Source organism: Helicoverpa armigera, chromosome 19, assembly GCF_030705265.1.
Source record: "Helicoverpa armigera isolate CAAS_96S chromosome 19, ASM3070526v1, whole genome shotgun sequence".
Lineage (NCBI taxonomy): Eukaryota > Metazoa > Arthropoda > Insecta > Lepidoptera > Noctuidae > Helicoverpa > Helicoverpa armigera.
This window is the reverse complement of record NC_087138.1, coordinates 1,857,106-1,870,717: the sequence shown is the minus strand read 5'-3', so window position 1 is coordinate 1,870,717 and position 13,612 is coordinate 1,857,106. Positions and strand designations below refer to the sequence as shown.

Below are 13,612 nucleotides of genomic sequence, written 5' to 3'. Positions count from 1 at the left end.
CACATACTATGGGTATTGTGGAAAAGTGTGCTGACCATTTTTTTCGCTTGTGTGTCGAAAATTGAAGTTTTTTGGGCATTTTTTCTTTTGTTAACTGACTTAATATAGTAACAGACTATGGTTGAATGGAAATATTATAGCATTGTTTTTATTAAGACAAAGTAAGTGCGATCATTTTGTTTTCACGCATCAGTTGTTACCGACTTTTAAAAAGCTTGTGAATTTGTTATCATGTATAATTAAACCTATGTCTTTGTAGATAAATAAATGCCCATGTGTTGAACATTTAAATACATGGTAAATAATAACAACCTCATGAACTATTTGCTTACAAATCAAGAAATACTTATAACAGTGTGGTTTAATTAAAAAAATATTTCGGCCACAAGAACGTATTATTACGCTTACAGACAAAATATTATTGTCCTCTATTCTTCTTAGCATTATATTTTCGCCAGAGGCGATTACTAACACACAAAGTAAATGTTTTCCTTGTGTATTGTCTATTGCCGTTTTCTTTCCAAGAATATTGTAAGCGGATCTTACGTAAAAGGTATCGAATGCCTTATTAAACAAATAGGGGGGAAATATTGTAAAATGTTAGTAAAATGATATAGATTTTTTGTTAAGTAAATAATGCTCTTGGTTTTCAATTTAAAATATACTAGATATTTCCCCGCAGCTTTATCCGCTTACAAGGGGAACTTATGCCAATATCTGGATTTTCAAATCGGTTTAGTAAATTCGAGGTTAAGGGTACAAACAAACAAACAAAAAATTCTCTTTATTATATTAGTATAGATATGTAATGAGCAGTTTTTTTTTTTGTGAAAATCTGTTTGTTGTAGTTTAGTTCTCTATAAAGGGAAAATAGAGATTCGTTATACGTGAAATATTTAACAGTTCTTAAGTACAGAGAATTTAATAATGAGCGTGTACAAACTAAAGGCACGACAAATTAAATATTATGACTAGTTAGTCGTCAGGTTTCGTAAAATTAGCCTTAGTACTCTAATAGAAAAATATGAAAATATTTTATTTGTTTATTTGTTTGTCAAAAGCTTTAAAAAACTCGAATAAATAAGAAATATGACTTTCAAATATAAAATTCTTGACTTTAATTAGTAACCTTGTTATATAGAAATCCAAGTTATTTTACATGAAAAACAGGAGACAGAAATGCCTTTGACGTAATAAGACCAGTCGCTCAATCTATTTATTCGTCTCATTAAAACAATTTTTTTTTTGTATAAAAAATAAAATAAAGTAGGGACTTATCCTTTCTAAAAGATAGCCACACTACGGGGCAAGTATTGAATTAAAGTAAATAATAACTAAGAACAGTTCATAGAGTGAGTTCTTTCGGAACGGTTCCGAAATGAAATATCTTTATACTGTGACACTGTTATATTGTTTTCAATTTTCGCTTTAGAGTACACTTAAACTAGTTTACAGTGGAAGGAAGAAGTATTATTTACTCGACGATATTTTATTATAGTATTTCCTGATATATTTTCGAAATCCCCGTAAAATATTGTTTGATATTTAGTGTTGTGAAATATCGTGAGAGAATAGCTGTTATTGAAGTTCTACCTTGTTTGTAGTTTATTGTTTCACATTTTGAATGTTTTTTTGTTTTTTTTTTTTTAACTTAGCGCCTGTTTTTGACAGTCTTTTGTTATTTTTGGTTGTAAAATAGGCACTGCTATTTATAAGAGCCTGCCCACATATAACGGCCCACGGTGTTTACGTCACCGGATTTATAATAATACTAAATATAAACATGCAATGAGAATCATAGTACATATTTATTAATTAGGTACTATGAAAGTTATTCGGATAATTAATACTATTGCATTTTCACGGCCGATCCTGTATCTTGGCAAGTACATACATAGGTACATAAATTAAGTCATGCTACTAAACTCTCGATGGAAATAGCATTTGTATATTCAATTCGAAGTATATTTAAAATAGCGTTTATAAAAAGAAAGATAACAGAACCTTCTCCAAATGAAACACAAATTACTAATAACATTACAAAGGGTCAAGATCATTTGAATCAAATCTACATTTAGAATCACGAAAAAGATTTTTAAAGCAAATAGCTTTCTTTACTTCAATATTAAAAACATTTATTTGTATTTTGTACCATCGTCATTATGAGGGAATATAGCCAAATAACACTGAACAAATATTTGAGTTGACATCAAAAGTAATACAGAGTGCTCAAGAGTAAAACGGGGTGCTCAAGAGTAAAAAGGTCTAAGTGACTAAATGGAATCACATGCCTTAGTACTTTTTTATTATAATGTGGGTGCTTTTTCTTTTTTTTTTATTACAAATAAGTGTCTACATAAGTACAGTAGCTACATGCACTCGTGTGTATTGGCTTCGACATATTCGAAATGAAATATTGGTATAATTTATCTGACATCCATTGCCAAAATATTTTAACTATGAGTATAACCTATTTTCAAATAAATATTTTTTGGAGTAATAACAATACATATTTAAATACAAAGAGAAACGAAAATACTTTTATTGCTAACTGAAACATCATCAGACTAAAAATAACAACACAATTCTACGAGCATATTTTTTCAAATTAAAAACCAACAACCGGCATTCAAAACACAAAACAACATCTTTGGTAGTCGTTACGGGTAGTCAGAAGCCAGAAAGTCTGACAACCAGTCTTACCAAGGGGTATCGGGTTGCCCAGGTAACTGGGTTGAGGAGGTCAGATAGGCAGTCGCTCCTTGTAAAACCCTGGTACTCAGCTGCATCCGGTTAGACTGGAAGCCGACCCCAACATAGTTGGGAAAAGGCTAGGCAGGCAGGCAACCGGCATTCAAAACCATTCCTATTTAAAACATCCTGTATTAAAATACACTATCTTATCCGAACCGTTTCCATGACTGCGAAACACACTTTGCTATAATGAAGGGAATCAAAAGGAATAGAGTCGTTGAGCCGCGAAATGAGACGACATCCAGAAATGACGGACGTTTCAGATGATGCTTTCCGACATTTTTGTTGTGAATACCCACGGTTCAGTTGGGCGACGAGCTCGTTAGGGGCTGTTTTTTTTGCACTCTAGTGTAACTCGTTTCATTAAAATGACCTTAAATTTGGTGGCACGAGAGTTGTGAAATTTAGAAAATATTAATGACTTTATAGAGCTACTAGTTCATGCGCCTGATCTCTCTCAGGTCGTGTCGGATTGCCGTCCACTCGGGCTATGAGAGTGAAGGAATAGTGAGTGCACCTGTGTCTGCGCAAATGCTTGTGCACTATAATAAGTCCTGCACAGTTGGCTAATCTCCTTACATGAAAACAGCCGCCGTAGCCGATAATCAGCTAGGAGGACATCACTAGTTTCCAGCAAAAGACTTTGTTATAATGAAGGGACTTAAAAGGAAGAGTCGTGAAGACGACATCCAGAAATGACGGACGTTTCAGATGATGCTTTCCGACATTTTTGTTGTGAATACCCACGGTTAAGTTGGGCGACGAGCTCGTTAGGGGTTGCTTTTTTTGCACTTTAGTGTAACTTTCACAAATGATCTTTGGCTTGGATGTATTTGTAAAGTCTAGAAAATATATATTAATACCTTTTTAAAGCTACTAGTTTCCGCCTGTGTCTCGTAGGACCCAAATTTTTGGGCCTTCATAATAAGTAGCATAACCTTCCCTGATACAAGAGCTGTTTAATTTTATTGTAATCGGACCTATAGTTCGTTACTAGAAGTGTTAAGAGATAACTATGATAGTTCTAAATACGTTAATGTTTTGAAGTCCAAAACAAAACCGTTTCAACTATTACAATATTTCAGTATTCAATAGCTAAACTGTCTTTGAGTAGTTTAGGCAGGTAATATGTCAAAAACTTAACTACATTTTATCCCCTATTCCACAGAAATCCACCTAAATCCTAAACTTTTTGAAACTTGAAGACCATTTAAACATCAATTAAATATCGCCCAACAAGCTAGAACAATTTCCCGTTCATAAATCTAACCCGTCAATGCGGCACGTATTCCGTGACGGTCTTAGCCGACTTAAGGACCACCGTCCATTCACGTTCCACCATTTTAAAAAAATAACTTAAAACTATAGTCATAAAGTTGAAATTTCAATGATGACGTTGACTAGTACAGAAACAAAAACCTGCCTTGTAGTTTTAGTGGTCGAAAATTGCCGTGCCGTAACGCCAATGAACATTGGTCTTTAAGGTCATGACACATATGAACGGCACGGCACGTCACGGTGAAGCTGTTGTTAGGAAAATAGAAGAAGTAAGCTTGCTGTCACCCCGTCGATGGCTTTTTATATAGACAGCACATTTTTTTCTGTTATACAAGCTGTTTTCCCGCGATTTTACCCGTGTTGCAGTGGGAAATACTTTTGGGGGCTGTCTTTTCTTTTTGACGTTCAAAAAGTGCTGATTTATCAGCCTAATTTGAATAAACGAGTTTGAGTTTGTACCGGGATAAAATATAGCCCGTTACTCGGAAAGAGTGTAGCTTTTCAACAGTGAAAGAATTTATAAAATCGGTCTAGTAGTTTACGAGTTTATCCATTATTTATTTTTATCCTTTTATAATATAATTATAGATAGAATTTAAAGGTTAAAATTCAAATGACCATATAACTAATCGCAGGATTAGTGCTGTGCCGTTCAAGTATGCCATGACCTTAGCCCTTATTTTATTCATTTAAGTGTTACGTCACAGAGCAATCTCTCTAGGGTTTGTTACCTGTCTTGTTAGATCAGTATACGTTTTGGGAGTTCGGTTCAAGGCAGTTGCTACATTAGGTTCTTAATATGATAATGCTCCGTGATTGGATCTGTATAGTTAGCAATAACTCTGGGTCAGTTATAATGTAATTGGTTTGATTATTTTTTGTCTCGAAGGTTTACTGATGTTCATTTTTTTTATTTATTTAGAAGTACGTCTATCATAAATATTATTTTGTTACTTTAAAAAAAAACGCGTAGTGTACAAAAAAAACCTATGTTGTAATGTCCTGATGTATATACTATGTAGGTTCTGCTAATAATACAATACTCGTACATAGGATACTCTGTAGTGTAAGTGTATATTTTAAATATAAAAGTTATTCTTCTACCGAAGGTCAAAGGCCTCTCATAAAGATAAGAAACGACCTTTGAAGCCCACACGATCAAAAAGAATTCGAGATTTTAGTATATTTTTTATAAATTCCCGATTCATTGTTTTCTTGAAGAAAACACGACGTTTTTAGACACTGGTCCATGTTTCAATCCACTTTGTTTCCAAGGTTTCTAATATTAAACATAAAAAAGTATCAACCAATTATTTTAAGACAAAAATATTATGCCGCTGTTAGACACGTAGTTATGAAAATAGTAGAACTAAGTCCCTAACAAAAGCAAGGCTGGGTCAATGTCCGTTTAACCATCACGTGACATAACGTTTTATGGACGTCCACAAAGATTAGTTCAAACGAGAATCACGAAACAGCCAGGTAACAAAAACACAATAAACAATGTTTCACTAAAACTATATATCAAACTAAAAGTTAAAACTAAATAAAGCTATTTACTCATTCCCTCTATCTGAATATAAGCAGAAAACTCCGTCTTATATTCCCGATAATTTCCGCCATTTTCTAGCCGTTTATCGCTTCTATCCGGTATGAAGCGGTTTGAACTGGTTTAGCCCGGCGCGGATATCTGGATAAATCCGGTTTTGCGGTGTATTCAACGGTCGAGGGGTAATAAACGTTAACCCTTTGTTGAATAGTAAATACGAATACGGTGTTTACCCCACTTTACGTGTGTGAGGGGATTTTTTCGTAGTTTATTTTCTGTGTTACGCCGAGTATTGCGTGCGTTAAAGATTAACTATTTATACTAAAGAAAAGGTGGAATGGTGAGAGAAAATAAAGTGAGTATGGAAAAAGGGTTCAGTTTTAATCCGGAGCGTGTGAAAAGTGTTGTAAAAATAAAAAGAAACTGTTGTGGTACATGTGAAGAATAATACTCTCACAAATATCGACTGTTTATTTGAGCACATGTGGAATTCATTATTTCATTTGATCAAAATTTGATGACATCCTTACAAATGATATTGATATGACTTGATATTTCCTGTAACCAAACTATGGCCAAATAAAAGTAGTTTTAACATATTCTACAAATACCTCTACATGAGTCATTATCATGAGTTAGCAAACAGATTGCAACTCCCAAAATGTGGGCATACCCCTTACTTAGTCCTTAACTTTGGAGCCATCTCAGCACAATTATAAACTACACAATGTCTTCAAACTATAGGTTGAGTCAACACTACATGTTTGAGTGAGTCTGAACCACGGAAGCAGGAAAGATAGGATATGCCATAAGGAAGGTAGGTCAGGCGCCTTCTTGTAGGTCAAGACAAAGGACGGTAGGCGTGATCAGTTAAAAGAACTAACGAGGCGTTCGGGTCCCTTGTCAAATCACGATCAATCTGTCAAAGTTTATTCTTTTTTGTGCACAAAAACATTTGACAGAGAGTTTATGTACAACGGCGAGCTTAACCCAGAGTAAACCTTAGAGCGATAGTGAGATTCGATAGGGAAGAGTAAGTTATAAACATGCACAACAAGTTTGGTCTTGATGAATTGGTGATTTTATGTAAAAAAAATGGGGCGGTTCTAAAGGCATGTAAGAACGGAACGACTAACGTTTCTCTTCCCCTAAATGCCTGCAATTTGGCGCGCTACTTTCTTAGTAGTATTTAGGGAGTTGTCTCTCGACACCGGGCGCCCGTGGTGTAACGTTGTACGTTATATTTTGAATATTTAAAAATACTAGACTTGCGATATCTCGGCCGCGCGCCGCGAGCCGTGAGCCGTTGACGGGTGACGGAAACCGGTTCGGCGAACTATCCCTCCTATGAGGCAACGCGAGCAGAGCCGGCGGACAATCGCGAGACGGTCTCTAGCACGACGCCGCGAGCCGATACAGTCTACTACTACTACTGGTCTATGTACATTTTTAACTCGCGATTTTATTGCAAATAATTTAACCGTTAATAAACTATTGTGCTTTTAAAATAACCTTTAAAGTCAGTGTATACCCCAGATCGGGTGAGTGTTGCAAAATATTACTTATTATGAGCATCTAGAAAAGTTATACGTGAGTACGTGACGTGTCGTAGAATGAGTTGCTAATTTCATTGTGCATTCATTATGTTATTTCATGCTACGACCACGCCTTTGTTGCTGTTCTTGTGGAATATTACAGCCTATGTATTGCCATAACGCTTGTTAAAAAATTATCATGTGGTATTTGACCTTACATGACCGGTGCACTTAGACCGTGTCATGAGGGCCACGCCCTACAATTATTTTTCCATATTCTTCTTTTTAAATAATTTGTTATAGAGTCTACCTATTTATTCATTCTTAATTTAAACTAGTGCTGTGCTTTGTAAATCATGCAAATACTTTCACCTTCATCACTTGCATTCAGATTACATTTTGTTAGCTGTAATTATGATTTGTCACGCTGCCTAGGCTGCCTCATCTCGATGCTATCTAGTGCTTGATCACTGCTTTCCATCTAGTTAGGTAGTGAGTAAGTGGAAATCGGGATGTTGCAGTCGTGGCTGGATATAACCGGACCGTAACTAAGACGGAACGTAACGGACATTCCAGGGTTCAAGTACCTGACTACCTCCAGTGCACCTACCGTAGTGCACCTACCCTAAGTGCACCTACCTACGCACCTGTCTACCTACGCGCCTGTCTACCTACGTGCCTGTGTCTACCTACGTGCCTGTGTCTACCTACGTGCCTGTGTCTACCTACGTGCCGCGCCTATCTACGTGTCCTGCATCTACCTACGCGTCCGGCATCTACTAGCGCGCTGCACACCTACCCCGCCTGACCGCTGCCGAGCTGCCTGACTATACAGGGTAGTAGTGTTCTATAGCGGGCCAGAACTTAACGCGCGCTCGATTATTCTAAACCCACTCCCGGCTCTGCCGATCTTTTGTAGAATATACTTATATACTAATTTTCTAAATTACTCTTTTTATTTTTCTACCTACTAGGGTACCTACCACTAAACCTAAACGTGACAGTGGCGCCCAATAATGGTAGGATATATCGAGCCGTGTTTAGTTCTTGTTTGCTAAGCATTTTGTAGTTGTCCTGGTGTTGGTTGTCTGTCAGTTGTGTTGAATTTGATCACAGCCTACCAAATGTGAATCTACCCACATCTTCTTAATAATTATTTTTTTCTCTAATATTTAAATTCAACCGTCCATTTTTTTACTTGACCTACCGTCAATATTTTTCTACCCCCCAATTTTTATTTTTACATTTACCTTCAAAATTAACATACCTTAAATATATTTTCACATATGGTTGACTGACCACAAACGTGCTGATTTTGCATCCGAATTGTTTTGTCTTTATTATTTTTGTCTTTATTTTGCAACACACTCCTAACTGCGGTTTTAATTTTCTATAATGTCTTACCCTATTAAGTTTTTATCGCTACAAAAAGCTGAACTAGACTATGAAGTTACTGTTCGTGATGGTACTGGGGGAGATTCGGTTAGCGAACTTCAGAAACAGATAGTTAAATTATCTCCTATAGTACAAATAACAAACTTATAATTTTAATCGTAATTATTCAAAACACTATAATCACTAAACTAAACCTAAAATTACTTCTAATAGAACCCTACAAGAAAGTCACAATTTATACACTAATGAAATGAACTATTAATATAAATAAACTATTAAATTGATTAACTATAAAGAATAACTTAAACTAATTTTATCAGAATGTTACTACGGCTAGGTAAAATAATTAAAATTGTTGATAATTAAACTTCGTTGATTATAGCTAAATATATTTTATTTTAAACAAATTTAAAAAAATCACCTAAAACTAAATGCACTAATACCTACATAATATAAACTAAACTAAATAATAAAAACTAAACTTAATAATATAAACTAATAAACTACAAAGAATAAATTATTAGTTCAACTTAAATTCTATAACTGTAATTAAAATTATATAACAAATTTGAAAAAATCAACTAAAACTAAATGCACTAAATGTAACTTAAACAAATACATAATAATTATAAACTAAAAACTAAACTAAATAATGTAAAGTACCCACTTACTACTACTACCCATAACTATTGCTTTTCTATTTTTCAATTATTGGCCTACCCCAATAGTTTATATGATGATGGTCTACCCCATACATCGCATTCCTACCATATTAAATATATTATGACTATCGGCCCTACACCGATGGTTATAAACGAAACTTTTGATCGTGGTTCTACCCCATAGATCCCTTCTGTATGCTAAAGGCCCTACACCTTTGGTATTCTACGGAGCGGTGCAACTCCTTAAATAAGCCTTTGCAAGAGCGGTTGATTACTCTATAAGTAAGCCTTAAAATCACAAATATAACTTATGTATTTATCTTTTCTAATATTCAATTTATCAATTAATAGTTATGTGTAGTTAGTAATCGCTCGATTTCAGCTTTATCCTCTACCAGCCATGACTGAACTGGGTGAGTGTTCTGTGCACTATAGGCAGAATACTCAGGTCGAAAGGACGCTGACGCACAGATGTCTATAAATGTGATGTCGGCTATTTAATGTAAGGAAGAATGAAAAGTGAGGGATGATTACATTATGAATGAAGATGAATGAAAGAGAAACTTAGATCAGTTGTTAGCAAGAGCGAAAGCAGCGGATTTTTCCTAGGAAAAATCCTACGCTAAAAAGGGGGGTACTGTAACGTTGTACGTTATAGTTTGAATATTTAAAAATACTAGACTTGCGATATCTCGGATGCGCGCCGCGAGCCGTGAGCCGTTGACGGGTGACGGAAACCGGTTCGGCGAACTATCCCTCCTATGAGGCAACGCGAGCAGAGCCGGCGGACAATCGCGAGACGGTCACTAGCACGACGCCGCGAGCCGATACAGTCTACTACTACTACTGGTCTATGTACATTTTTAACTCGCGATTTTATTGCAAATAATTTAACCGTTAATAAACTATTGTGCTTTTAAAATAACCTTTAAAGTCAGTGTATACCCCAGATCGGGTGAGTGTTGCAAAATATTACTTATTATGAGCATCTAGAAAAGTTATACGTGAGTACGTGACGTGTCGTAGAATGAGTTGCTAATTTCATTGTGCATTCATTATGTTATTTCATGCTACGACCACGCCTTTGTTGCTGTTCTTGTGGAATATTACAGCCTATGTATTGCCATAACGCTTGTTAAAAAATTATCATGTGGTATTTGACCTTACATGACCGGTGCACTTAGACCGTGTCATGAGGGCCACGCCCTACAATTATTTTTCCATATTCTTCTTTTTAAATAATTTGTTATAGAGTCTACCTATTTATTCATTCTTAATTTAAACTAGTGCTGTGCTTTGTAAATCATGCAAATACTTTCACCTTCATCACTTGCATTCAGATTACATTTTGTTAGCTGTAATTATGATTTGTCACGCTGCCTAGGCTGCCTCATCTCGATGCTATCTAGTGCTTGATCACTGCTTTCCATCTAGTTAGGTAGTGAGTAAGTGGAAATCGGGATGTTGCAGTCGTGGCTGGATATAACCGGACCGTAACTAAGACGGAACGTAACGGACATTCCAGGGTTCAAGTACCTGACTACCTCCAGTGCACCTACCGTAGTGCACCTACCCTAAGTGCACCTACCTACGCACCTGTCTACCTACGCGCCTGTCTACCTACGTGCCTGTGTCTACCTACGTGCCTGTGTCTACCTACGTGCCTGTGTCTACCTACGTGCCGCGCCTATCTACGTGTCCTGCATCTACCTACGCGTCCGGCATCTACTAGCGCGCTGCACACCTACCCCGCCTGACCGCTGCCGAGCTGCCTGACTATACAGGGTAGTAGTGTTCTATAGCGGGCCAGAACTTAACGCGAGCTCGATTATTCTAAACCCACTCCCGGCTCTGCCGATCTTTTTGTAATACATAACTTATACCATTTTCTAAATTACTCTTTTTATTTCCTCACCTAGTAGACTACCTACCACTAAACCAAAACGTTACAGTGGATTCATCCACGTTATGATATCTCCGCTAGTCATTTAGTTCTCCATGACATCTACTGAATGTGTATGAGTCTCACTCCCGTGTGTGAGTGTGTGAATGTGCAAATGAGTTGTTGACACAAATGGTTTGTCTACGCAAGTTGAGCAAATTACTGTTCTAGTTAAATGTAACTGATATTTGCTTATCTTCGAGCTTCATTTCCGCGGGACGAAAGGGATAGTCCAACAAATGTAATTCGAACAAATTGAATTGGAGCTGCTAATATGGTAATGTGAAAGTTTGTTTTAACAGATGGAGTATTTGTTACATTTTCACGTCGTTAACGGATTTGCAATTTGGCACATTTTACATGCATAATTATTGGTTCGAGCGTAATTGAAATATTAATGTGTTAGATCATGTGGGTTATTTTACTGTTTTCGTGGGAACACTTTGAGGTAAAGTTTGCAGCTATTTCGAACAAATATTCATGCGTCCATGCCCATTGTTGGTTATGGTGACTATTCTCTCTAAGGAGATCAGCCAGTTTCGCACCATATATTTGTATTCCACTTTAGTATTTACCTGAATAGGGAGTAGCCCTATACAGGTAAACACTGTATTTAATGAAATTGTATAAATTGTATAATTGTGAAATTGTGTTTATACATCATTGCAAGAAAATTATTCTTACTACTGTCAAACTGTTGACCACACCTTTTTTTACACTAAAAAAACATTCATGAAAAACACAAATGTTTTTGCCATAGTCATATTTTCATGTCTGTAACAATGTCGGAAAACAACCCCAGACGCAATTAAAATCCAAATGTTCGTACATATGTTAGTTACCTACGAACTAGCAATTAAGTGCAATGTGTCTGCTACTCTCAAAGGAGTAATCCTATTAAAATCAAAGCTTTTGCTTAATGATATGTATAATTAAGGTTTTGGGTATTTCTAACGGTCCGTTTTCCGACAGCTAAATTTTCATGTTTACGGTTTGAATTTAACCTAAGCTCATTTCAGTTACTGTATGGAGATTTTAGCAGTTTTTTTTAGTCTCTATAATGTTTTCAATTACAGCAAGGATAAAATATTTATTATCTTGAATTTTCAAAATTTTGTGGCTAGAATTTTGTGACTCCTAAAATCACCAAAGAATACTACGAACGTAAAATTCACTTCAATACAGTAATACAAATATTCATTTTCAAAAACCGAAAGCATAAAAGCAAAAAACTTCGCTCCCGATAAAATGAAGATAACCAAACATTTATAACGGCGTATATCTTCCAAAAAAAGATAAGAAAAGAAAACTTCCCCTTAAACTCGGTAGCCGCTTTGAACAATTCATTAACCGCGAGAAATATTAGCATATATACTCGACGCCACTAAAATTCAAACGTTATTCATAAAAAAATATACCAAAGTGGGTTTTAGTCGGAAATTTGCATGCCTGCTTTGGTGTTTGGTACACGTATGAGAAAGGAGCGATTTGCCGGCAGCGTTTTTGTTATAATTGATCACTCACTCTTTTGATTATGTCGTCTGTTTTGAATTCTTTCGTATCATTATGAGTGCGGCATGTAATTGGCTAAATAAGACGTGACAGAATTTTCCTTATATCACTTGTGACGTCGGTTTTGTAACAAAAGGATGACTATAGCCACGTCATCATCATTACCTCTTAGCCTAGCCTTTTAGCTACTTTTTTTGGGTCGGCTTCCAGCCTAAATGCATGTAGCTGAGTACCAGTGTTTTACATGGAGCAACTGCCTATCTGACCTCCTCAACCCAGTTACCCTACCAACCCAACAACTATATCCCGCTTTTATTTTATCACTTGGACTGTTTTTCCGTACACAGTGCGAGTGTAAGTTATTACTCGTAATTTACCGTTACAATTCTGCATATGACCCGACACTGTGAGCCGTTAAATAATGTCAAAAACATAGAATTTATATTAAATTTAATAACTTTGCAGAGCAGTCGTGTAAATTGAAGTAGCTAGCTATTTTGGGAGGTGAAATTGTACTTCGAAAAGAACCTTTCGTTGGCCAAAATTTTTACACATTTTTTGTGTGATTGTTAGGAAAAAAGGATTATATGTTTACTGATATATTGTGTTTTTTTGAAAGTAAATGAGAACTTGCCTAAGGGCAGTACACCTGCCTTTTTACTAAAGGTTATTGAAAACATGTTTAGAGTATTTTTGTTTATTTTATTTGACTGGCAACAAGATGCTTGCCCGATTGCCAAAATTCTCTTGTAGAAATGAATTCTGAAGCTCAATTTAGATGCGCCATATTATGGCAAATACTAAAATGCCCATGGTGTCTTGTTTTTTACAGACGCCAACCTACCCGACTCTGACAAATTTTGCCAATCGAACATTAATCTTCCACTATTGTGACAAGGTTGAAAATCTATTGAAGAAATTTGACAGATCTGGGTAGGTTGATGTGCTGTCTGACTTAACCCTTAGACTATTCGTACTTTTTTTC

General features: G+C 35.9%; 1 long non-coding RNA gene across 1 annotated transcript; it reads left to right on the top strand.

Moving 5' to 3' along the window:
- The first annotated feature begins 6,983 nt into the window (after positions 1–6,983).
- Positions 6,984–8,599, top strand: LOC126053776 (uncharacterized). The gene is made up of 2 exons (XR_010277438.1): positions 6,984–7,122; positions 7,693–8,599. It is a non-coding gene; the product is annotated as an uncharacterized LOC126053776 (long non-coding RNA).
- The last annotated feature ends 5,013 nt before the right edge of the window (positions 8,600–13,612 follow it).